This window comes from Danio rerio, chromosome 6 (assembly GCF_049306965.1).
Source record: "Danio rerio strain Tuebingen ecotype United States chromosome 6, GRCz12tu, whole genome shotgun sequence".
In the NCBI taxonomy this organism is placed as follows: Eukaryota; Metazoa; Chordata; class Actinopteri; order Cypriniformes; family Danionidae; genus Danio; species Danio rerio.
In genome coordinates, this window is record NC_133181.1 from 35900650 (window position 1) to 35927488 (window position 26839).

At 36.6% G+C, this 26839-nt stretch overlaps 1 protein-coding gene across 4 annotated transcripts in view; it reads left to right on the plus strand.

Moving 5' to 3' along the window:
• The window catches only part of pik3r3b (phosphoinositide-3-kinase, regulatory subunit 3b (gamma)), a 462891-nt gene that overhangs the window by 282326 nt on the left and 153726 nt on the right, over nt 1–26839 (plus strand). Inside the window, exon 1 of one of the 4 annotated variants that reach the window (XM_073952391.1) lies at nt 16986–17394. The exons of the other annotated variants lie outside the window; for them this stretch is intronic. The gene's annotated coding sequence lies outside the window, so the exon portion shown is untranslated. Of the gene's footprint in view, nt 1–16985; nt 17395–26839 lie in introns of those variants that run through there. 4 annotated transcript variants of the gene reach the window in all.

Here is a 26839-nt window from a genome sequence, read left to right on the forward strand (position 1 = left end):
CAACTCAAGCTTCACAACCTTCTAAATAATTTTTAGGATGACAACGTGACGTGTTCACTAACATGGCTAAGAAACCGTATGTTCATGTCAGTTTCTTTGAAGTACATGTTCAAACTTACGCTCACATGCACAAATCCATAAAAGGGCAAAAGGTTATTCACGAGTTGCTGCACAGATTGTGAAAAATGTCTTCTGACACGTAAGAACTCTCATGAACTATATGTATAGGGTGGGTAAGGTGGATGCTGTCAGGTTGTAACCGTGTGATGTGGATTTGTTCTGACAGCGTGGTAAGGCCAGTTCACAGTGGTGTTGGGAAGGTTAGTCTTTTTTATATCAACCTTGAGAATCACTTTTCGCCTTTTAAACTATTTCTTCAGTATGTTTGAGAATGTCAGTGTGTGTACTTCAAGCTTAGAAAAACCGTCGCTTATTAATGTGTCATGCCGGTTTAGATTGCATTTGGTCATTATGCAGCTCTCAGAGCTATATGATTTTGGTTTAGGGCAGGGGTGCCCAAACTCTTTCCTATATATTAAGCTTTAATACAAAGATTCCATCAATTGTTTTCTTGTTTGTTTAAAAATAAGTAGAAAACATTACTTCAAACATATTAGCTAATCTGTTATATATATATATATATATATATATATATATATATATATATATATATATATATATATATATTATTTATTTATTTATTTTTTTTTACATTTTATAATTAACTAATTATAATGAAAACATGAGAATTCAATTTTCTATTTATAACATTATGGAGTTCAATGCTGAATACACTAGTCAAGTTGCACCCACCTTCATTTACAACATTTAATTGAAACATTTAATTATTTTATTTTATTTTTTTGCTTTAAAAATAAAAGCAACAAATGAAAAGTTACATTAAATTAAAAATTACAGTGTGTATAAAAAACTATTAACCCCAACCCTCCACCATATTCTACTTCTCTTCTCAGATAAGATGAAGATGGGCCAAATCAAAGGTTACAATGGGCCAACTTTGGCCTGCGGGCCCTTGTTTGGGCATTGTTTGTGGGCCCTCTGGTTTAAGGACATTTTGTTTTACATGGTCCACTTATAGTACCATCCTCAGTTAATTTAATGCTTGCAAAACACTTATCCATTAAGTTGCAGACCGTGGGCTTTTAAGTCTGAGAACACATTAAAAATATGTGATTTATTTATTTATTTATTACCCTAATACAATTTGAATTCTAAATAAAAATGACAGTGAATGCTAAAACTGAGAAAAATTAATGCTAAAAAATTATAAAAATAAAAGGTCAGATATTATTTGTATTAGTTTTTAAAATATTGTTAAAATGAAAAAAAAAAAAAAATTTGTTTATTTTAGCTTAGTTCCTTTATTCATCAGGGGTTGCCACAGCCGAATGAATCGCCAACTTTTCCAGCATGTGATTTAGACTGCATATGTCCTTCTAGCTGCAACTAAGAAACATTCATACACACTCATTCACACACATACACGACGGCCAATTTAGTTTATTCCATTCAACTATACTGCATTTCTTTGGAACCGGAGCACCCAGAGAAAACATGCAAACTCGACACAGAAATGCCATCTGACCTAGCTGGCACTCAAACCAGCAACCTTCTTGCTGTGAGGTGAACTTCTTGAACTGCTGATAATAATGTATGTGTAAGTATTGAGGTGCTTCTGATATCCAATCCTTTTAGTAATAGACAAGCTCGAGAGTGAAGCACGAAAAAATAAAGGAGATGCCAGAAAAAACAAAGGAGCTAATGATTCTTTCAGCAACCTAAAAGATTATCAAACTGCCATGTTAAACTATTATCATCACCTTCTGGACTATTATGAACTCGGGAATGACAGAATTACTTTATAACAAGAGGTTACATGTGCTGGTGAAGATTAAAGATGCATATGAGAGGTTTGCATTGACTAAGGACTACATGTATGCTGTGTGCAGTTTTTCTGTAATTGTTAACAAATGAGACTGCAAGGTTTTGTATGTGTTCATATATATTGCGTTTATTTATTTACTTTATATAATCGCAGACGTTACAATCGGCTATTTTTACAGTAGGCTATAATTATCATTGATCTGCATCTATAATCAAATCCTGTTCATAAAAAGGTTATAATGAACATTTATACACAGTATTTATGTGTATAAAGCATCTGTTTTGTGTGAAGTGCTTCTCATATGGTATGAGAACGACCCTTATGGCTTTACTGTGACATTTCCTCGAGCAAGAATGACGACGACTAAAACTCTGCCATTGGGACCCTTTTGACTGTGGAAACACAAGCCTGAAAAGCCCGGATTCAGATCTTTTCCAAATTTCATATAAACAATATTGTAATTTAGAGATTTAAATTTGTTCATTTATATAACAATAATAATATATACTTAAAAAAATATCGTTTATAAGGCCAACAATACCATTCATACCGTCTATAACATATGTCTAACCTTTTGACTGGAATGAACACTATTAAGCCAACGGTAAACTTTGCAAAATGTATCCAGCATCCATTTCCTGCAGTTATATAACGGCTTGGTTACTCATTCTGGAAATACTCACACCATTGCATGCACTCTCGTAAGTGTTTTGGCAGACACGCACCATGGTTGCCATTTAAAAGCTCAGCCAAGAAGTGGTGAAGTCCAGTGGCCACAGAAAACTGAAGACAACATTACGTCACCCAGCTAGAGCTTGCGCTAACCAACCAGCGATTTGTGGATCAACAGTGTGTTGTCATAGAGATGGCAAACCGTTTTAGCCACCGGGTGACATATTTTAGTGAAACGAGAACGAACGAGTGAGGAAAGGTTTCATGTAGGAGGACGAGAGGAGCAGAGAGGCAATAATGACTCATGAATCAGGTGTATTGAAGATCGACAAGTGCTCACACAGTAAATTCTAGCTAACAGTCAAAAAGGATTGACAAATCTGTGCATGGACATACATTCGGTGTGAAGCACAAAAGCATGAACATAAACATACACACAGTCGACAGGAAAAGAGAGCGATTCTATCTCTAGTTTCCCTGGATACAGTGACAGGCACACAGAGAACGCGACTGACCCGTGCCCACTCGCCAACAGCCCCTCTACCCTTTTCGATTATTAATTCCAACGTTCATCATCGTTGCATTTGTCATCTTTTTCTTGCGTGAGAGAAGCTGAGCTCGGCAAAACACAAATTAAAAACACTCTACTCATCTTTCGCTTTTGCTGCTGTCTCATTGGCTGCCAGTGATGTCATCCTGTCTCATATGCAATAGTCAATAACCTATTAGAGTCCAGCATTTTACAGTCAGCTTGGGCAGAAGGGGCTTCTGCCGCTTGAGCTCTCCCACACCCTTGTTTTATTGGAGTCTTTTAGCGATTGTCTTGATTAACAAGCCCTAAAGTCCTAAAGATTTCTGAGGGGAGACGCTTCAGTTCCCCCATGGGATCACTTTGTACTGCGGGTGGTGTTATAATTGTTTTTCATTGCAAATGATGCTGTTTTTTTTGTGCTGTCTGTAAATGCAGGCCATTTAAAGACTGCAGAAGTGCAATTGTTTTTGCATATTAAGTTATATGGTGTGTTTGGGGGTATATACTGTATAATTACCCATATAAATATCCATAGTATGGAACTAAATAACCGTAATTGTTCAGGCTGGATAACTTGAGATGTATCAGCATCATTTTAGGAGTCTTATTGAAAATGTCCTCACCTTTCTGCAAGATTGCCTCTCTAGTTTTGTTTACGCTCACTCTACCTGCATAATCCATCCATGTCATCTGTTCTGTCCAGCTCGTTCTCCTCGTTTCTGCAGATACAGCCTTGGAAGTGATCACTAACAATGATGTCATCCCTCAATTACTCTCTCTCTCTCTTTCTCTCTCTCTCTCTCTCTCTCTCTCTCTCTCTCTCTCTCTCTCCACACACTCACACACATACTTGTGGCCAGACTCCTCCCTTGTTCAGCCTTTTTGGCTCTTAAAATTTCCTGACAGAGATGTTCTGATCGATTCCTCCGCTGACGTCCTGTAGGGGCCTTTCACACAGCATGCACTCCTGCATCCATCTGCACAGTTTTTAAATAGTGTTTTATATATAAATGTGCTAGGTGGGTGTTTTGACCACAGTGAGCCATCTCACAGTTCTTTTATTGCCTATATTTATGTCTTCTCCCACGAGTGCTGCATGTTTTAAAGATGCTGCGTGAGATTAAAAGAAGTGCAAACGTTTGGATAGTGTATCAGAACACATCATCAGAAATTTTTATGGATTGATGGATGGCTACAATGGAGGTGGTGGATGGATGGATGGATGGATAGATGGATGCATGCATGTATGGGTATTCAAATTTTTAGATGAATTGTTTATTCCATATTGATGTATATGAAAAGACTGGATGAATAATCAAAGACTGGATCAAAAATTAGCTAATGACATTGAGGGAATGCTTTCAGCACGTATTGCATGTTCAACAAATATTTTTTGCTTCAAATCATCTAAATCGCAGCGTCAGCGCATTCAGAAATAACAGTTTGTTGGCAAAAGCCTCTAAACGCCACTTGCCTTTGACAGCAAAAGCCGCTATATCCTGAGAACCAATCAGGAGGCAGGAATCAAAACATGTTTCCAATGTAGCAGTGTGCTGATGAGCCGGCTTTGTTTTATTCCGATTCATACGTACATTTTAAAAGATGGAGTTTGATGAACTGCATAAACCTGTCCGGCTTTCACTAAATGGCAAATGAAATTGTCTCTTACCTCAAAACTGCATTGTAAAAAAAAAAAAACACACAGTCGGAAGTGTAGCATGCTTTCCTAACATGTGTTTGCGCAGCGACGCTACTTTGAATGAATCCTTTTTACTTTAAATTAGATGGCAACTCCATTTCATGAAAGACAAAGTTAAGATGCCGTTCTTTTATCCCACGTGGATGTTATGAGGATAAACAAGAGATGAAAAAGATAGAAGGATCGTGAGTATGGTCAAAGTCTCTAATCTATAGTATTTGGTATGGTGAGAATAAATGAATGACAGCTTTTAAAAGTGTCTGAGAGACATCCTATTTTTGTCCAGTAGACCTTGTGTTCTAAGCCATTTTAAGCTATTTTATAAAAGGTAAATATAATGTGTAAAACTATACATTGTTTATATTCTTCATATGCCTAATAAGCTTTTTATATTAATGGACAATGCACAGGTGATGTTTCACAATGTTTTCACACAACATTATTTGAAGCTTAGTTTACAATGTTTACATCGTTTTACTTACATTAAATCTAAATCCCAAAAATTAGAAAGGACTACAGATTGTTAGAATCGTATTGATGTTCATTTTCCTTCTGCTTACTCTCTGGTTTATCAAGGGTCACCACAGCAGAATGAACCACCACTCACTTGACAAATATGTATTTTGATTTTAGATGTTCTGTGTAAAGTTTTATGTTTGGTAAAATAATTTCTAATCACATATTTAGCGCTTTTTCGCTAATTACAATATCTTGTCCGAATAGATGGATTTAATGGTTTTTGCAAAAAAAGCACTAGTGGATTTAGCTGGTTTTGACACAAAAGAAAATCACCTTTGTTAAAAACAAAAAAAATTCTAAAGTGTCATTAAAAAAAAAAAGTTATATTATTTACTAACTAATAACCTTATCATTACAAATAAACTGAAACTTCTGAACCTTATCAGAGGAGCCTGATAGAAAATGCTCATTCACAGGAAAAGAGGTGTCTGATGGATTTAGAGGGTTTTGCATCTGAACTGAATTTACAGTATGTATATGGGAATATATGAATAAATTATTCAATATATGAATAGACAATTCAATAGATGAATTGCCTGGTATTTAAATAGCTTAAAGGACAGACATATATTGGATGGATGGATGAACAGATGGATGGACAGACTGATGGGTGGATAGACGGATGGACTGATGGATGGATGGACGGATGGAAGACTGAGTTCTCAGTTCTCTTTTTTTGAAGGTTTTTTTTGTGTGTTTTTCTAAAGAAATTGTCTATGATCTGACCTTTTTATACCAAATTCCCTTTAATGAGGAGCATGTTATACAACTTGCAGTGCTCTCTTCCTTTGCAGTCTAATGCCACAGATGTATCATCTCTATTTTTCCGCTCTCTCTAATTTCACCCATCTTCTGAAGTACTCATTTCATTTGTTCATCTTCCCTCATTTCCTCCCCTTAACTCTTTTCATGATCTCCTCGAAGACTTGATTGAATAGATACACATAATGCATAGTTGTCAAACCAGAGAAAATTAGATTTTAAGTTCACCAGAGCTTAAGCTGAATAATAACACATAAACGCCTCTCTTTCTCTCTTTGCTTTTTGTTTTTCTGATGTTTGTTTTCGTGCTTACCCCTCTGTTTACTTGTTTGTCTCTCTTTATTTAATATAATTTTAATAATTGTAGACTCATGCCATGTATTATCTCTGGCCAAAACGCATTTTCTCATTAGCAGTGCAGGAAGAGTAATTTTACGTAATTAAGATTGATCATTTTGCAAAGTTGCCATCTTTTAACTTTATTAGATTAGAGTTGTTTAATGACCTGCAGCTTTAATCAGTAGGAAGTTTAGACTGTTGGGTTTATAATGAGGCCTACTGTTTTCCATGCAATAATTCTGTTGGTCAGACAGTTTCTGTTGATTACTTAGAGTCTGTGCTGCCTCCACTTGCCCTAGCTTTCATCGCCTGAGAGGTTTACGTGACTGTCTTCACACTCATATTTTACAGTCATCACCGTCTTTCTACTCTCGCACATGCGTGTTCACACGTACACAAATGCATGCTCACTGCACTCCTGCCCCAGCCCAGAGGGTAAACAGTGGCATGCCACAGGCGTCATGAACTGTATTATTGCACATTGCTGGTAAATGCGTTTTTGAGCATATACACAAAATGCCCAGGATTGTTATTGTGGTATATATCTTTTTTAGTTCTGCAAAAAATATTGGTCACAGTGTAGAATAAACACAGTTTTTGAAATATCCTTAAGTAGTTCTAAAAAAAATTCACCCAAAAAATGTTTTTTTTTTTTTATTCAGTTCAATTTGTGTTTATTTATATAGCACTTTTACAATGTAGATGTCAAAGCAGCTTAACATACAATAGAAGTTCTAATAAATTAAAACTGTGCCACTTTAGTTCAATTCAGTTCTCTGCTGAAAGTCCAAAAACTGAAGAGCAAATCCATCAATGCGGAGCTCCACAAAACTTCACCAATTGATGAAAGTGAAGGGAAAAAAAAAACTTAAAAAACCAGGCATAGTTGGGCATGACCATTTCTCCTGTGCAGAGGAGGCTGGAATAAAGGCACACCTGCCTTATTTTATTTGGTTGAATCACACTAGTTTGTTTTTCCTCTTGATGCAGCACGTTTGGGCAGGTGTGTATGTAGGAATCATACTCAAGTGTGCACCAAAAGCAGTCCAAAAAAGCGTACTGATAACTTCTAAAAGAGATGCTTTTACACCCCTGGAGCGGTTCGTTTGTGGTGAGGACATGATCTGAACTAAAACAGAACCAACCACAAAAAGTACCGCGCATTTGCCATAGTCCACTGCGCTGTCCTATCTTATAGGGTAAGATCTAATAGTTCAAAATATTCTCAGTACTGGATTGCAGCTGGAAGGGCATCTGCTGTATAACACAAATGCGGAATAGTTGGTGGTTCATTCTGCTGTGGCAACCCCTGAAAAATAAGGGACTAAGCTAAAGGAAAATTAATGAATGAATGATGAGTTTTCCAAATATTATTTACTAAAAGAAATCAAATAAAAAAAAATGTAAGTTTGATTTATATTTTAGATTTCTATTTAATTAGTATTATTATAACCTTTATTTTACCAGAGAAGACGCATTGAGATTAAAAATCTCTTTTACAAGAGCGTCCTGGCCAAGATAAGGCAGTACACAAGTCACATGAGTCCAACAGACAACAAACAAAAAACAATTTACAGTTAACATGAATCACACTGACAAACTATTCAAAACATCTGCAAACCTGTTTCAACTTCTAAATCTTTTATAGTCTTTTTAAAAGCATGTAATGAATCTAGCTCTTTGAACTGCAACTGTGTTTGCAGATTATTCCAAGCAAAAGGTGCTGAGTACTTAAAAGCCTTTTTCCCATCTCAGTCCGCACTTTAGGAACAGACAGTAAATAAATATCCTGTGACCGAAGACCAAAGTTAAGAAAAGGCTTTTTACAAATGTAATTCTGTAGATATGATGGGAGTAAACCAAGTATAGATTTGTAAAAAAGGATGTGCCAATGTTTGAGCCTATGAATGGACAAAGCAGACCAACCTAGCCTAGTATACAGCAAACAATGATGAGTTAGGGATTTAAAATTAGTTATAAATCTTAGTGCACCATGGTAAACAGTCCAATTCATTTAGACTTTGAGACGAAGCATGCATATAGATAACATCACCTTAGTCCTATGTCAACATGAATGTGGCTTCAACCAGCTTCTTTTTATCATCAAAAGAAAGGCAGTTCTTAATTCTAAAATAGAAGACTAAAATAAGAAGATTCTGATTATAATCAAACAGTTGCTAGTCTTCACCTTTTTAAAAAATGAAAAAATGTATAAATAAGACAGTTGTTTTTGGGGATGAGAAAAAGTTTGATTACCCACAAACTTTTCTAGTTTTGTGCAAAATAAGTAAATTTTGTATTAAATGTTTAACACAAAATAACTGAAAGGTTATTTTAAGGTTTTTTCACTGTTCAGGTTCTTGAAGAATACCATAATTGTTTCTCTTTCTCATTACAGTAAAAACATTTTAAAGACATAGAATTTCTGAACATAAAGTACCTGACCACTTATTTTGTTTTGTTTAAGGTGCTTTTTACTTTTTGGATGTAATAACGGTGAGCATTTAAACCCATTGTCAAACCATTGACAAGAGCAGCTTGGACATTCTTGTAAGGATCTTCTTTTATGTTCTGCAGAATAAAAAAGCCAATTCTTAAGATCTTTGTCATCATGACAGGCAGGCTACATACACAATATTCTTCATACTGACTGTAGCTGTCACAATCGATTTATGTCATCACAGTGCTGACAGATACACATTTATGAAAATCATCCCACACTTCATAGCTGATTTACACCCATAAAGATGTTTTGTTCTGTCACAGAACAATGAAGGAGTTGAATGAGTTCAGTTTTAAGAGGAACATGGCCCAACTGGCCGGGTCCACAGTGGGTCTTGCGGTCACACAGGAATGAGGGCTGTCATCTCTGGAGCTATTTTCCCCTCCCTGTCCCTAAAGGTTGTGCCTTACTGGAACAGCATTCTTCATCATGCAGAAATAACAACAAATACCCAGAATCCAAGCTAACGATAGCATAGTATGCTAAAGCTGTAGCTGAAAACAGCCAGCACACATCTTCCAGAGACACACCAAAACACATATGGACCCTGGACCACAAAACCAGCCTTGTGTTGCAAAGGTATATCTTTGTCAACAGTCAAAAATACATTGAATGGTTCAAAATTGTGGATTTTTCTTTTATGCCAACATGATTAGAATTTTAAGTATTATTAAGTATATTAAGTATTAATTATTTGAACCCTCAGATTCCATATTTCCAAATAGTTGTATATAGGTCAAATATTGTCCTATTATAACAAACTAAAACATACACTAAAAGGTTTTTAGCTTACAGATGATCTATAAAAATTAGTGCTGTCATAATTAGCATGTTATCGTACGCGATTAATTTGAAATATTTACCGCCTTAAAAAAATTAACTCAATTAATGCAGTTGCCGTTTTTTTATTTCCTGTTGTGGCCGACATGTGTTTAACGTGCAGAGAAATATGGATAAGATCTTGGAAGTGCTTTTAGAAGGAAAGTTTTCAGTATAAAACAATTAATGTGGCATCAGCAGGCTATCCAGCGTTTCCTTCAGAGTTTAATGCAATTTCGGGTGTTTCATTTTTAATCTTCAGACTTTAACTGCAGTTCAGCAGTTCACTTTCATTCAGCAACATATTGTTCATGTCCTTTGACAATTGTTAGTAAAAACTGCTGGAAGAGTGCTGTTTTAATGGAATTTGACACCGCATGGCGAACGGAAAGAAAACCCTACCCTCCCTCAGGTGGTCCTTTAAAGTAATCAAAAATTGTTGCTTACATGATGGACTCTTGATCAGAGTATTATCTTAAGCAAAAAATTGGAGTATTGAGGTCCATGTAAATGTACTCAGTAAAAGTGCCAGATGATGTCTCGTGATGTCAAAGACAAAGCCCATTCCTCTGCCTTTAAGTTGATTCCATGCACCCTCAAATGTTTCATTAAGTTTGATGTGTTTCCCCCCTACACGCAACTTTTGTAAAGCATCTGCTTCGTGTTGCTGTGTCAGAATGCTTGCTTGTAAAATACAGCCATACTTTAGAACCCTTAGCTTAAGCAAATTTGATAAATGTGATTGTGCGTGTTTATGAATCTGAAGGGTCGCTCACCGGATGCGCTGTATTGCGTGATTGTCTGTGTGTGAGTGTGTGTGTATGTGTGCTTGAGTGCATTTCCTAGCAACAAGAGCAAATGCCTAACATCGATGACAGTGTCCGTATCCCTCAAAGCTCTTTAGAATAAAATATTTCGAGATGGTGTGACCAAAGTCCCTGTAAGAAGTCTATATCTTTGGTATGGGCCTTTGATGTACCAGTTGATACTTCTTACGTTGTTGTCGAAGCAATTCTTAATTCTTAAATAGTTAAATTCTTTAAAACTAAAGTCTGGGTAGAAAATTTAGTTCAAATGTCTTTGTCGTTACAATATGTTCTTTGAATGTCTCCACATATCAATAGCACTCAGTAAGCTAAGTTAAATGTATTTATATCATCTGTGGAAGCCATCAGTCCAAACAATATCTGCCTGTATTCGAGTACTTTTGCACATCATGTTCGTGAAGACAGGAACAATCATCAGCGCTACACAGTCAGAGTCAAAATGTGAAAGGTGAACAACAACCACCTTCTAAAAGAGGCACAGGCAAGCACATGAGAAAACATAAGGTAATCTGACTCTCTCTTATGTTAATGTCTGAGGCTCCGGACTGCCTGTGGACACTTACGTGTTTTAAAGGAGGTGTGGCTTTGTAAAGAGGTTATGCAGGGTGGTGAGGATCTTTGGCTTTAAATGCTAGCATGCTATTGCTAACCTCTCCAAAATCACCTACCATACCTTTAACCAGTGTTGAGGAAAGTTACTTTTAAAAGTAGTGCATTACAATATTGAGTTACTCTACCAAGAAAGTAACTAATTGTTTCACTACTTTTTATGGAAAGTAATGCATTATATTAATTTTGAGTTACTTTTGTGCTACCTTTCCTTGCCTGAGGTTTCATGTCTTGCAGAACTTGCAGTTGTTTTTTTTTATTTAACAGCCACTTATATAACCTACATCTTCACTTTCCTTAAAAAAGTTGGATGAAATTATATTTCGAAATCTTTCTGAGCCCAGAGCTGTAAATACAGATTAATTAGAGTTTGTAAAGCTACTTTTAAATGTTTTGTGTTATTAGTTAAGTAAATTCACTGCCCGTTGAGATAAAGACTGCAATAATATCTAAGAGTACTAACATGAAATAATTTATATTAAGACAAAAACAGATTTTAAACCTTTAAAACAGTAAAACAATAAAAAATCACAATAACTATTTGAATAAATAAATAAATGAAGCTTTTAGTAACCTTAACAAATCTGTAAATTGTTTCTCAAAACAGAAAAAAAATATTACTATATTACAAAACGTCGCTTCTACAGTAGACCTATTTTTTAGTTTAGTTTTTATTGGGTTTAGATTATACTTACACATAATCTACACTTAACGACAATCCATTTCTTTCTTTCAATTAGATCAACATAACAAGAATTCTTTGCAAATATGTAAGTCTCTGGCCTGTCATTGTTTCTGTTTTCAACTGCCTGTAGTGATGACAGGCGATTCGCTAATGAATCGTTTAGTTTAACCAGATCTTCTAAGTGAATCGGTCAAACCAGTTCATTAAATAGAACTGAGTTCTCATGGAACGGATTGTGTTCTCAGTACTAACATACCAAAGACCCCTTCTGACTCAAAAAAACTATATTCTGAGTTATTCAATTACTAGAACAGTACACTGACTCATCTGTTATGAAAAAAAAAAAGATCTGATGGTGATGAGTTTGAGCAGACTGTTCCCTCACAGCACACTCTCTGATTAAGTGAGTGATTCAACCTGACTAAGGTCATTTTTAGTTCACAATATATTTTTAAAAGCCAATTAAGCAAGGTAAAAAGTAACTCACATTACATTTTTTTTTCAAAAGCAACTCAAATAATATCACATTTTTAAAAGTAATACGTTACTTCACTCGTTACTTTGGAAAACAAGTATTATTATGTAACACGCGTTACCCCCAACACTGCCTTTAACCATAGAGCTTTCTGTGTCAAGAGCTGTTTTGTTTTACCATTGTAAATATTTCTTAAAGCTCACCTGTAAAGAAGGTCTTGGTATACCTTGGCATAGTCGAATAATTCGTAAGTTCAATAAGTTCAGTACATGGAAATTACTATACCATGAACCTCAGATATCCTTGTTTCTATGTTGTCAATATAACATTGGTTTAAGATGTTGGCTCAATGTTGGATTTTGGTTACTTTCCAACTCAACCTAAAATTAACAAAACTTCAACTTCATTTCACGCTATTATTCGACATTCACGAGTTCACACTTGCATTCGTTTAAGTATAAAGCATATTTGGCGTGCTGTCCGGGGGGAGGGCTCTGAGCTCGAGGAGACACCCCAACTCGAGTTATTCCCCTTATAAGGAAACAAAGAGGAGTTGGGATTCGAGCGAAGTATCTAGCCCGGCCCCAGAGCGCTCCCCCCGGGAATGCAATGCAAGAGGTGAGGTGACGGGGTGGTGGAGGGATGCTAAAGTCGTGAGATGCTGCAGGTAGGACAGCTTTGGTATATATAGGCGTTGCTCAGAAACTGATTTGATGATGGGATAATTGTCAATGACGTATTCGATACTGAAACTTCTGCGCATGCTCCTCCCGAAATTTGTTTACAAACATCACTTCACGAGTTCACACTTGCATTCGTTTAAGTATAAAGCATATTTGGCGTGCTGTCCGGGGGGAGGGCTCTGAGCTCGAGGAGACACCCCAACTCGAGTTATTCCCCTTATAAGGAAACAAAGAGGAGTTGGGATTCAAGCGAAGTATCTAGCCCGGCCCCAGAGCGCTCCCCAAAAAACGCTGTTTTTGTGGTGCATAATTATAAGGTGTACGTCTCCTGTAGGAGCAGTCACTGCACTTGCAGTGTTGCATAGTTATGAGGTGTACGTCTCCCGTAGGAGCGGTCACTGCGCTTGCAGTGGTGCATAATTATAAGGTGTACGTCTCCCGTAGGAGCAGTCACTGCGCTTGCAGTGGTGCATAATTATAAGGTGTACGTCTCCCGTAGGAGCGGTCACTGCACTTGCAGTGGTGCATAATTATAAGGTGTACGTCTCCTGTAGGAGCAGTCACTGCACTTGCAGTGTTGCATAGTTATGAGGTGTACGTCTCCCGTAGGAGCGGTCACTGCGCTTGCAGTGGTGCATAATTATAAGGTGTACGTCTCCCGTAGGAGAAGTCACTGCACTTGCAGTGGTGTATAGTTATGAGGTGTACGTCTCCCGTAGGAGCGGTCACTGTACTAACAGTGGTGCATGATAATAAGGTGTGTGTTTCCTGTATGGGGTATGAGTGGTCGCTGCCCTAGCGGCAGTGTGTAATAAGGTGTACGTCTCCCATAGGAGCAGTCACTGCGCTTGCAGTGGTGCAAAATTATAAGGTGTGCGTCTCCCGTAGGAGCAGTCACTGCACTTGCGGTGGTGCATAATTATAAGGTGTACGTCTCCCATAGGAGCGGTCACTGCATTAGCGGTGGTGCATAATAAGATATGTGTCTCCCGTAGGAGTGGTCACTGCACTAGCAGTAGTGTGTAATCAAGTGTGTGTCTCCCGTAGGAGCGGTCACTGCACTTGCGGTGGTGCATAATAAAGTGTACGTCTCCAGCGGGAGCGGTCACTACACTTGTAGTGGTGTATAATAATAAGGTGGGCTTCCCCCGTGGGAGCGGTCGCTGGACTAGCAGTGATGCTTGATGAGGTGTACGTCTCTAGTGGGAGCTGTCACTGCACTTGCGGTGGCACATGATAAATAAGGTGTGCTTCTCCCATAGGAGCAGTCACTGCGCTTGCAGTGGTGCATGATAAATAAGGTGTGCGTCTCCAGTGAGAGCGGTCACTGCGTTAGCAGTGGTGCATAATAATGATGTGTACGTCTACCATAGGAGCAGTCACAGCGCTTGCAGTGGAGCGTAATAAGGCGTGTGTCTAGAGTGGAAGCAGCCACCTTGCTTGCAGTAGTACGTAATAGGGTGTGCGTCCACAATGAGAGCGGTCGCTGTGCAGCAGCAACCTTATAATAGAACTCCTTGAAGGGGTTAATGACCAGGGTTAGGAAAGGTTTAGGGGTTGAAATGGTAAAAAGGGGGCAACGATAGCGCATTTCCACTGACTTTTAGGTTTAATTTCTGTGGAAAACTTAATTGATAGGATTAAAGGAACTTAAGGTAGTGCGAGGAGCATTGAGCAGTACCCAAAGTTTTGAATGGAGTTCCATGGTTTATACTGAGTGCAATTGCGACTTGAATCGCTGTGAAAATAGATGGGGTAAGCTAGTCATTGGATTCTGGATGATTTCTGAGCTGAAGTTGCTTATCAGCTGGATGTTATTATTACTTCATAATTAACTTATCAAATTTATTTAATCAAGCAATTTATTTTATAGACGCGTGTTGTCTATGTAAACGTTAATAACGTACTTAAGTTTATACATGTTAAGTACCTAGACGATGAATCTAAGGAATATAGTCTATACGTGGCCCAGGATCACAGGTGGGAGGAAAAGAGAAGAGGGGCTGCCGGCGTTAGTGACGTCAGCGGAGGCAGCCTCACGCTGGCACTTACGTCGGGGCCTGACAGAAAATTAGGGACTAGAGCCGTTTGCGGAGGCGTGCTCACGCTACTGATGACCCTAGAATCACAGGTGGGAGGAAAAGAGAAGAGGGGCTGCCGGCGTAAGTGACGTCAGCGGAGGCAGCCTCACGCTGGCACTTACGTCGGGGTCTGACAGAAAATTTTTGGGACTAGAGCCATTTGCGGAGGCGTGCTCACGCTACTGATGACCCTAGAATCACAGGTGGGAGGGAAAGAGAAGAGGGACTACCGGCGTAAGTGACGTCAGCGGAGGCAGCCTCACGCTGGCACTTACGTCGGGGCCTGACAGAAAGTTGGGGATTAGAGCCGTTTGCGGAGGCGTGCTCACGCTACTGATGACCCTAGAATCACAGGTGGGAGGAAAAGAGAAGAGGGGCTGCCGGTGTAAGTGACGTCAGCGGAGGCGGCCTCGCGCTGGCACTTACGTCGGGGCCTGACAGAAAGTTGGGGACTAGGGCCGTTTGCGGAGGCATGCTCGCGCTACTGATGACCCTAGGATCACGGGTGGAAGGAAAAGAGAAGAGAGGAGAGCTACCGGCGCTAGTGACATCAGCGGAGGCGGCCTCACGCTGGAACTTGCGTCGGGGCCTGAAGAAAGTTGGGGGCTAGAGCCGATTGCGGAGGCATGCTCGCGCTACTGATGGCCCTAGGATCACAGGTGGAAGGAAAAGAGAAGAGAGAAGGGGCTGCCGGCGTTGGTGACATCAGCGGAGGCAGCCTCACGCTGGAACTTGCATCAGGGCCTGAACAAACCTGGTTAACCTGCAAGCGGCATGAAGGAAGACTCCGCTTGTTAAGTGGTGACCTGTTGGTGACGTAAGTAATACTGTTTCCGGGTCCAAGCTGCCACTCATTTGAGTTGAGAAATTGATTCGTTTATGATCACTTTAAATTTTTATCACACAATAAAGTTAATTTTATACAATAAAGTTAATTTTATACAAAATCAGTGTACACAAGCATTGCTTGCTGCATAACAATTACCAAAAAACAATAAGCAATTTATAAAAATTAATCACTTTCTGCCCGTCAGATATAAGGTGTGGACGTATGTATAGGGTATATGCTGAGCTACTGCTGTTCCCATGCTGATACACTTCCAGTGACCTGTTATTGTAAACTTTTTCCGTTTTGTACGGTTCCTTATACAGCATCGATGTTGTAATGTCGTTAAAATACATTCAGTTAAATAAACTTTAGCATTTATTTGGTTGCTCAAGTGTAAAATGAGACAAAAGCTGTTTACTCGCATGCGGTCGTCAGAATCGGCAGGCTAACGCATAAGCTCCATTAAACATACTGGGGTAAAATAAATGCTCATATTATAAAGATATGACGATATCACTCAGCTAGTGGAGATCGCTCATTTTTAAAGAAAATAGACCTTAAACGCACTGGCTTTGCATTGGCATTCAATTCGCCGGAAGTGCTTAGCCCAGGTTACTGGGAAATTAAGAGTCCTATTAGCATGCTTCGGCATATACCCCGTTGTGATAATGATTTCGAAAGTAATAAATTGCTTTGTAAACATTATAATTAACATTTCATGAGTCTCCCCATGCAGTAAGTTGAGAAATTATTTGTTTATGATCAATTTTAAACATATTACACGATAAGAGTCATGTTGTACACAACCATTTTTGGGCTTGCTGCATAACAAATACCAAACATTTTTAACAATTTATAAAATTAATCACTTGCATCATGTATGAGGCATAGACATATATATTGTGATCATGATTTTCGAAAGTAATAAATCGCTTTGTAAACGTTATAATTACCATTTCATGGGTCTCCCCATGCAGTTGAATAGAGCGCTTGGACCCGGAAGCCGCTTCGCGTGACGTCACACTCACGAGCGGACTGGCTTGTTATTCCTAAATTTGGCGCGCCGAGAGCAGGGATTGCGGGCGCTACTAAGTGGAAATGTTCCGTGCGTGGGGGGTGGATGAGACCGTAGCGGAGACGTGCTCACGCTGTCATGGCAAATTGGCCGATGGTGGCGCTTTGCCTGTAGAGCGGTGGCCTGGCACTCGCTTGATCTGGGCCGGTGGTTTCCAACTGGGGAGCGGCTCAGGTTTGTTGCCGGTGTCTGAAAGAGCGGCGGCGTGGCGGGCCTAAGTTAAGACCGCGGACTCTGTTGATATGCTCTGCCGAGTGCTGATGCGCTGGACGCCGGCTTGGAGTTGCAAGAGGAGCCGTGTCATCCTCATGGAAATTTACTGTTTGGACGAGGCTACAGCGATTGGATGTGCCAATGCTAAAGTCGTGAGATGCTGCAGGTAGGACAGCTTTGGTATATATAGGCGTTGCTCAGAAACTGATTTGATGATGGGATAATTGTCAATGACGTATTCGATACTGAAACTTCTGCGCATGCTCCTCCCGAAATTTGTTTACAAACATCACTAAAAAAAACATTGTTCTTACATGTTGACGACCTAAATCTGACCTAATATTACCGTCTTATTTTGCTGTGTGTTTGCTAAAATTCCTGTTGATTAGTTACTTGAAAAACAATAGAAAAGTATTATAGTGGACTGGAAAATGTTTTCTAAGTATTGACCCTGAACAGTTTTTGATTAAAAAATGAAAAATTAATTAAATTAAATTATATTACATTTTTATTAAATAAATAATTAAATATTTAATTATTTATTAAATATTTTTATTTTATGATGATGCCGTGGCACAGTGTTTAGCACCATCACGTTACAGCAAGAAGGGCACTACTTCGAGCCTTGGCTGTGTCAGTTGGCATTTCTGTGTGGAGTTTGTTGTCCCTGTGTTCGCATGAGTTTTCTCCGGGTGCTCCGGTTTCCTCCACAGTTCAAAAACAAGTAGCACAGGTGAATTGGGTATGCTAAAATTGACTGTAGTGTGTGTGTGAATGAGTGTGTATGGATGTTTCCCAGTGTTGGGTTGCAGCTGGAAGGGCATCCACTGTGTTCAACATATGCTGGAAATGTTGGTGGTTCATTCTGCTGTGGCAAACTCAGATTTTTAAAGAAACTAAGCTGAAAAGAAAATGTATTTTATTTTATTTTATTTTTATTTTATTTTATTTTATAATATTTAATTTACTTTAATTTTATTTTATTTTTGTTTTATTTATGTTTTGTTTTGTTTTATTTCATTAAAATTTATTTTATTTTTATTTTAAAAAGTGGCCCACTACCTGAAATAAACTTTGTCACTAACTGACCTCGTGTTGTTTAGGTTTTCAGCTTCCACAAGCGCCTTAAATGACCCTTTGCATGTCCAGTACGAGCCCAGTGTCTGAATGCCTTTCTCTGTTTGCACCCGTGTTCTTTTTAATACAGATTCATGACCCAGTGTGTGCAAAATATGCAAGTGCAACGATCAAACTTTTTGCTCTTGAGCATTTACTAGGAAAACAACAGAACAATAATTGCAATGAAGAGGAAAAGAATTTCTGTGTATTTCCCCTGGACAGTTTCTAATTTAAAAAAGTTAGCTTATTTTATTTTATTTTTATTTCATATTTTTCATTTTATTTCATTTTATTTATTTTATTTTATTTTATTTTATTTTATTTTATTTTATTTTAAAAAAGTGGTCCACTACCTGAAATAAACTCTGTCACTAACTGACCCCGTGCCGTTTAGGTATTCAGCTTCCTCGAGCGCCTTAAATGACCCTTTGCGTGTCCAGTCTAAGCCCAGTGTCTGAATGCCTTTCTCTGTTTGCACCCGTAAATATCATAAACAAAAACCTGCTAGACTCTTTAGTTGCTTCGTGGTGACTGGAAGATAGAGAAGGTGACAGAGAAACTGAAACGAGGGATCAAGGCTTGTGCTGGGTGTACATAGAACATAGACCAGAGAGTAACACCACAGGTTAAAGTAGGCTTAATAGAGCATGAAATTGTGAATAATTTTACTGAATGCTTTGACAGGGTGTGAGTGGCTTTACATGCAAAGTCATAAAGTGTCCTGGTCAGAGTCAGGTTTGCTGTTCCACAAAGATCCAATCCAGACTGTTCAATTCTGGTGGTGTCATAGATATCTTAAGAAGTTATCACTTTGAGTCTATTATTAGTAGGACTAAAATTTGGGGATTTTTGTGTTCCACAGAAGTAATAAATCCATTTTTGCTAGATAAAAATGTTATCAAACTAACCAAAGGTATAATAAATAATGCAAAGGGTCAGACAAAGTGTATACATTTGTAAGTGATGTGGATTTAATTTTCTGACATCTATTGAGCTTTTTATGCAGGCTGATTCCATGTGGACCCAATTATTTGTTTGTTTTCTTGAACTATTTCTTGGCTGGATCACTAAAGTAGATAGCACAGCTGAGTGAACTGCCCTTTGGTATTCATGATTGCAGTTTTAAAAATGTTGGTTCATATGAGGAGATCTCAGTATGCCGTCTGAGCCATGTAGGAAGCACTTTGATGTGTGTGTGTGTGAAAATGCAAGTTAGGGGAGTGAAGCGAAAGCGAAAGAGAGGGAAAAAAATTTAGATCCATTTCTGTCACGGTGTGGGAGCTTCAAACATAAAATCACAATGCGGCGCCGAGTCAAACATCCTGCATGCATACGCACACCGACCGTGATTCCCACTGTGAGAAATCTGATTACTTTCTCTCAAAACCTTGATTTCTTAGATGTAAGGCAGTGAAGCCACACACTCAGTGTTTTTAAGCGCTACTTTTATTTATGCTGTGCCTTATCCAAGCTCTCTATGTTTTTATAGAACAAGTCATTGAGATATTACAGATTATTGGGTGAGCCAATGAGCAGGATGTTACAGTAAGTAATGAAATATAAAGCCACATTGGCATATGTTAGTAAAATAAATGATGAATACATCTGCAATTATGCTGTTGAACAGTCTAAATATACAGGGGTTGGATAATGAAACTAAAACACTTGCAAATTTAGTGCTGCAGATTAGGGCTGTGTGATTTGGGGAAAATATCTAATTGCGATTTTTGTTTTTACAGATATTGCGATTGCGATTTGATTTGCGATTTAATTTTGTAGTTAAGCTTCAGCTCAATAATTTGCAAGCTGTGGTAACAATTCTGCAACAGCTCTTAAAAATGACCTGTTGTTGTACCGGCAGATGCCATAATCTCTCTTGTCAGCGCTTTCCTTGTTTCCTTTTGTTATTGTGGGCATAGTTTGATTGCGCAATTCTGAATGGCGCAGAATGAAAGTGTGCTCACTCAATTAGTAAGTAAGACTGTCACGCACAGCCAGCAGTCATGCATTTGGTCTGTGTGGGATAAATTAAATAATACATATATATGTCACGGTCGGGTGAGGGGAAAAGGAGCGAGGACTCAGGTGCAGCAATAATGGGTTTTTATTAATAATAAAATAAAAACAAAAAGGCAAAACAAACAACCCCGAGGGGGAAAACTCTAATAAAACAAATAAACGAACAAACAAACTTGACTGGACAGGACTGGCAGGACTAAGCAGGGCTGGACACAACAGGACAGGGATTATAAAGCAAAAAGTAAATTGACACAGGTGAACATGACAAACTAATAATGAGTTAACAAGGAGGGTGGGACTAGACAATAGACGGGAGAGCGCATGACACAGAGAGACAACACAAGCCATGCGCTCACATAAAACAGGACAAGAACATGCAGCCAATGAGAGAACTCATTAACCGCATGTTCACGACAAGACAAGCACAACATTGAAGCACATGATAAAAGCACGTGACACGCAAGACGCGAGCACACGATAGATAAACACCTTACCGTGCGCTCACACATAAGCAACGCGCATGCCTCATCTCAGCGCCAACCAAAACTGAAACCAACTAGACGGAGGCGCCGAGAATAAAGCAGCGCGATGCTGACAGAACAAACACAAACACTAGTAAGAAGTGTACCACCATGACTGTTGCATGACCAGATTTAACCATGGGATTCCGTAGGCCCAATACCTGTGCTAGATGGGCGCATCACTAACAGGGACTAACAAACCATTCCGGAGAACCATGTGCACCAAATGGTTCAAACATTGTATCCTGAAGGCGGTGCCCTATATCAGAATTATAATGCATCAATAGACACAGCAAGACCAGGGACAGAGTGGTGTGATAAACATGAAAGTGAAGTTAAACATCTTCGATGGCTAAATTAAATTACTTAATTTTTAAGTGAAAACTGTTATAAATTAAGTTTGTCAAACCTAATTAATTTAATTGTAACAAGTCAAAGTATTTTGTTGAAGTTTTCACTTTTTACAGCGTTTCAAAGCACCTTACAAAAGGTGCACAATATGGCATTACAATCAATCTAGGTTACAATTTTAATATAATTTAAGTTATTATATACAGATAAGGCCTGCAGTCACCAGATCTAAACATTTATTTATTTATTTATTTATTTATTTATTTATTTATTTATTTATTTATTTATTTATTTATTTATTTATTTATTTATTTATTGTTTTATTTATTGTTTTATTCATTTATTTATTTTTTCAAAACAGTTTAGACAAAATAAACAAAACAAAATATATAAATAAATTAATAAAAATAAATTATAATAATAATTATAATAATAGTATTAAAAACATTTTCAAAAGAGCATAGGAACAAAAAAGACATACAATACAAGTGTCAAAGGTCACCGAATACAATCTTATTTACAGTTGTATGTATGGTTGATAAAATGTTGCTATATAAAATAAAATTTTGTTAAGGGTTACATATCAAAGATCAACAGGCTCCATATATATATATATATATATATATATATATATATATATATATATATATATATATATATATATATATATACATATATATATATATATATATATATATATATATATATATATATATATATATATATATATGCAGTAAATAAAAAGCACCACAACAAATTTAAAACATTCCATTTCTTCTCAACCATTTATTCCAGTATTTGCAGAAAGTTTAAAGTCTTGTTGTCTCAAGGAAAGTGTCAGTACTTCCCAGATATAAATATTATTGAGCCACTTTAGGGTGTTTTGGAGGAGCAAGTCAGGCATCATTTTCCTTCACCAGCATCACGTAGTGACCTGGCCACTATTCTATTAGAAGTATGGCTCAAAACCGCTCTGGCCACTGTGCAGGACTTGTATATGTCACTTCCAAAATTAATTGATGCTCTATTGGCCGCAATCATTGTGGTCTAAACCTATATCTTTAAACAATGAAACTGAAATGCCGAGTGTAAGATTAAAAGCTCATCATCAGGCCATAGCTGCCTCCTTTAAAATCTTATTTTGACCTTGATCTTAGTTAGTTAGTTAGCTTAGATTAGTAATTTTCCTATAGACTCTATAAAGCTTTGCAAAGGTAGTGTATTTGCAAATACAATGTCAGTGTGTTCTACAAACCCTAATAGTCTTCTGTTACCTTACTAATACTCTGAGGGTTGACATCTATTTGGAAAATGACCTAATGTGTAAAAGAAATCAGCATAATAACCTGTATTTAGCAATTTGATCTACCGCCTTAAAATATGCTGCTTTATATACTAAATAGTATTAAAACCTTGAATTAATTCTATGTCCTTACTTAGTCAGACTTGCAAATTACTGCTCAGCTTATAGTTCAGTGTGAGGCAAATGAATGTCAGCAGACTCTCAATGTTTTGGGTACAACAAGCCAAACAACCTGTTTTTAAAAAAACACTATTTTCTTGGTCTGACTAGAAAGAATTGTAGAGATCTACAGAGCAAACATGCCCTGATTCCATCTCTCGTCTCCATGCAGCTAATACACTTAGCAGTGCTTTTTGATTTAGAGGCCCATGACTTTTTTGACAACTGTTCCTTTTTTATGCAACACAGTCACAGCTTTCACCATTGTGAGCGAGTTGAGACCCTGCATGGCACAGCTGAGTGAAAGATGAGATAATGTGGCAAATGGAATTACGGTGAATCTAATTCTCTTAGGCAGGAAAAAAAGCACCACTGTCTCACCTATCCACATTTTTCCTGACCGTATTATCAGGCCATTCCATTAGCTTTAATCTACTATATTAGATTTAATTTGGAAACTTCACTGAAAATAATTTGATCATTTGACATTTATCTCAGTTTTTCCTTCAGTAAAACAGTTTGAATGTGTCACAAATGAACCAAGGGGCAATATTTGGCTGTGAAAACTGAAGTATTCTGATACAATTTTGCAAATGTGCAGCAAAAATGTCATTTAGAGCATTTGTTTTTACATAAAATAAAAACAATGCTATGTTTTTAGGCATGTTTTATTGTTTTTTTAGACAACATACCAATGTTTTAAATTCAGAAACGTTAAATAATTGGTGGAATAAGATCTGACAGATTTTCAGTCACAACAAAAGAACATGATACCTAGTTTCGATCTTGGGCAATCAGAACAAAAATGTTCTTAATGGCAGTATTTTTTGTTTTGTATTATTATTATTATTTTTTTTTTTTTTGGTTTTAGCTCATTTAAAAGTTAAGCTATTGAAAAAAATTTTTTGTTCTTTTTGCTTGTTTTTTCATTTCAGTTAAAATTGCTTCAGTTGAATGGTTTTATTTATTCTAAATTAAAAATACATCTTCTTTTTACTCGTCATGCATTCATTCATATTTTTTATTTAATTATTTAATTTAATTTTGTTTTTGTTTTATTTTTCATTTTTCATTTTATTTATTAATTTAGTTTAACTTAATTTATTGTTTTGCTTTTTATTTCATTTATTTATTTTTGTTATTTTTTATTTTATTTTTTATTTTTTATTATTAATTGATTTCTTTTTATTTTTACTATTTTTTTTTATTATTCATTCAATCGTTAATTTTCTTTTCGACTCCGATTTTCTTGTTGCTTTATTAATCTGGGGTCGCAACAGGGGATGCCCTTCAGCGCACCCCAACAGTGGGAAATACCCATACACACTCATTCACACACATACACGACAGACAGTTAAGTTTATTCAATTCATCTGTACCACGTCTTTGGACTGGGAGGGAAACTGGAGCACCTGGAGGAAACCCATGACAACAGGCGACAGTGTTAACCACTAAGCCACTATGTTGTCCCTTTATTTTATTTTATTTTATTTTATTTTATTTCATTTTATTTTATTTCATTTTATTTTATTTTATTTTATTTTATTTTATTTTATTTTATTTTTTTTATTTTATTATCTCGTTTTAATTTTTTTATCTTATCGTACTTGTTTTCTCATTCTAAGACTCCATCTATCCAGGGCAGCTACATTTCCTTCACAATTTAATTCAAACACATGACGTCAATTTCCTGCTTTTTGAAACCACTATAATTTACACCTTTATTTTCCTCCACAGCCTATGGTAGATTTGTAGGTCAGCGCTTCCACAGGGACTAAGCCATCTGTAAAATTTTAACAGCAGATAATGACCAGCTGAGGCTGCTTTATCCAGAGCCAGTGCTGACCTTTAGCCAGCGGATCATGGTGATGACTCGTTTCAATGCTTTTAACTTACAACACTAACCTCTAAAACCAGTCTGAAGGGTTTCAAGCTATTATCACAACCTTTCGGTCCATCACTGTATGACGTCTCCTAACAGGTACTAAAGGGTCACTGTTAAAGAGTGGGGTAAGACCTGTCTGATCATTGCTGATTATGTGTCCTGACGGCTAACATAAAGTGTGAGGCACAATAAACAAAGGCCTGGCGGATCAATAGCTTTAGGCTAGACAGATTTGAGGACTGAATTTAATGAAGACTTCCAATAAGGGAAGATACTGCAGATGAGGAGGACTTTTCTTTCATATTGCGATACATTTCTTTGTTATCTTCTTTGTCATTTCTTTCTTTCTTTCTTTCTTTCTTTCTTTCTTTCTTTCTTTCTTTCTTTCTTTCTTTCTTTCTTTCTTTCTTTCTTTCTTTCTTTCTTTCTTCCATCTATGTTTAATGGACATTAGATTTGAATGCTGTTTTTTAAAGAGGAAATATTTTAAAATCTTTCTTTTGTTCTTTTTTCTTTTTTTCTTTGTCTCTTTATTTTCTTTCTTTCTGTCTTTCTTTCTTTCTTTCTTTCTTTCTTCCATCTATGTTTAATGGACATTAGATTTGAATGCTGTTTTTTAAAGAGGAAATATTTTAAAATCTTTCTTTTGTTCTTTTTTCTTTTTTTCTTTGTCTCTTTATTTTCTTTCTTTCTGTCTTTCTTTCTTTCTTTCTTTCTTTCTTTCTTTCATTTATGTTTTTATGGACATTAGATTCGAATGCTGTTTTTTTAAAGAGGGAATATTTCTAAAATCTTTCTTACTTTTGTTCTTTTTTTTCTTTTTTTTCTTTGTCTCTTTCTTTTCTTTCTTTCTGTCATTCTTTCTTTCTTTCTTTCATTAATGTTTTATAGACATTAGATTCGATTGCTGTTTTTTATAGAGGAAATCTTATAAAATCTTAAAAAGGAGATTTTTGGGTATCTTTTAGTTGTTGACAGAGTTGGGCAAAAATACATTGAAATGTATTTTAAAATAAAATATCAAATACCTCAATTTGAAGTGTATCATAATAAACTACAAAATACCGCAGCCACAAATGTATCAATGAATGAATTCAATCAATGAATTACTGTAATTTGTATTTTGAAAATATTACAAATGAGGTTTACATAAAAATATAACTTGTGTTTCTCTTTGATTTTAGTATAGATTTTGTATAAATTTCATACGGAAGGTACTGCAGAAGATAATCACTATATTCACTGTAAAAGCCATTTAATGATGATAATGAGTTGGATTAGTACTATATCTCGTAAAAGTCATATATTTTTAAAAAATTGCAACTGAAATTTTAAAAACTTTTTGATACTGTAATATTGTCAGGAAAAGGTAAAATCATGTCCATAATTAAAACTCACTATTGACACACATACATGCACGCGCACACACACACCTTTGTTCTTTACCTCATCCAAGTCTCTTTCTAGAATTTTGAGTACATCTAATTACAGGTACATTTGCAATGAACTTGAACTAGTCTTTTTAGTATTGGTATCATTTTATTGATTAACCAAAGAATTTGATTTTTTTCTAAAACGTGTTAAACATGTTAAACTTTTGCAAGATGTCATGTTCATATTTATGATTCGTTCATTGTTTCATTCATTGATTCATTCATTTGAATCATTTTCATTTAAAGAGGGAATTTTGGCTATTTTTATTTGCCACCCCATAAACCAGAAAATACTCTAAACATTCAAAACATTCAAAACATCAAATTATAGTTTTAAATATCCCTATGTACTGTAAAAACTTTCGTAATGTAGATATAAATAAACCTGTAACCTCTGCATGTACTGCTGCTAAAGTGGAAATGTATGGCTCAGTGCAGAAGACAATAAGCACTTTAAGATCTAAGAGAGATTTAAGAAAACAGCATTTAAAATATGTATTGTAAATTAAATCTACAGACACAACTTGATAAACAACAACAAAAGAAACACTTAAAAGTGCATTCGTATGCTTTATCCACCATTAGACTGAAAACAAAACACTTGCTGAAATCCAAAGATTTGTAAAATTGACAGGTACACTTAAAAAAAAATGTTTTCTCTGCCTGTAATGCCTTGCCTTAATTGATTGGCATGTAAAAGGAGGGTTTTTGGAGAGGCAGGGATGACCTAAACAAATCTGTTTTTAGTGGATTAGACACTTTACAAGCTGGGTATTTAAAAGCACACTCCAAACAATATATGGATCAAGCCAAGCAGGGGG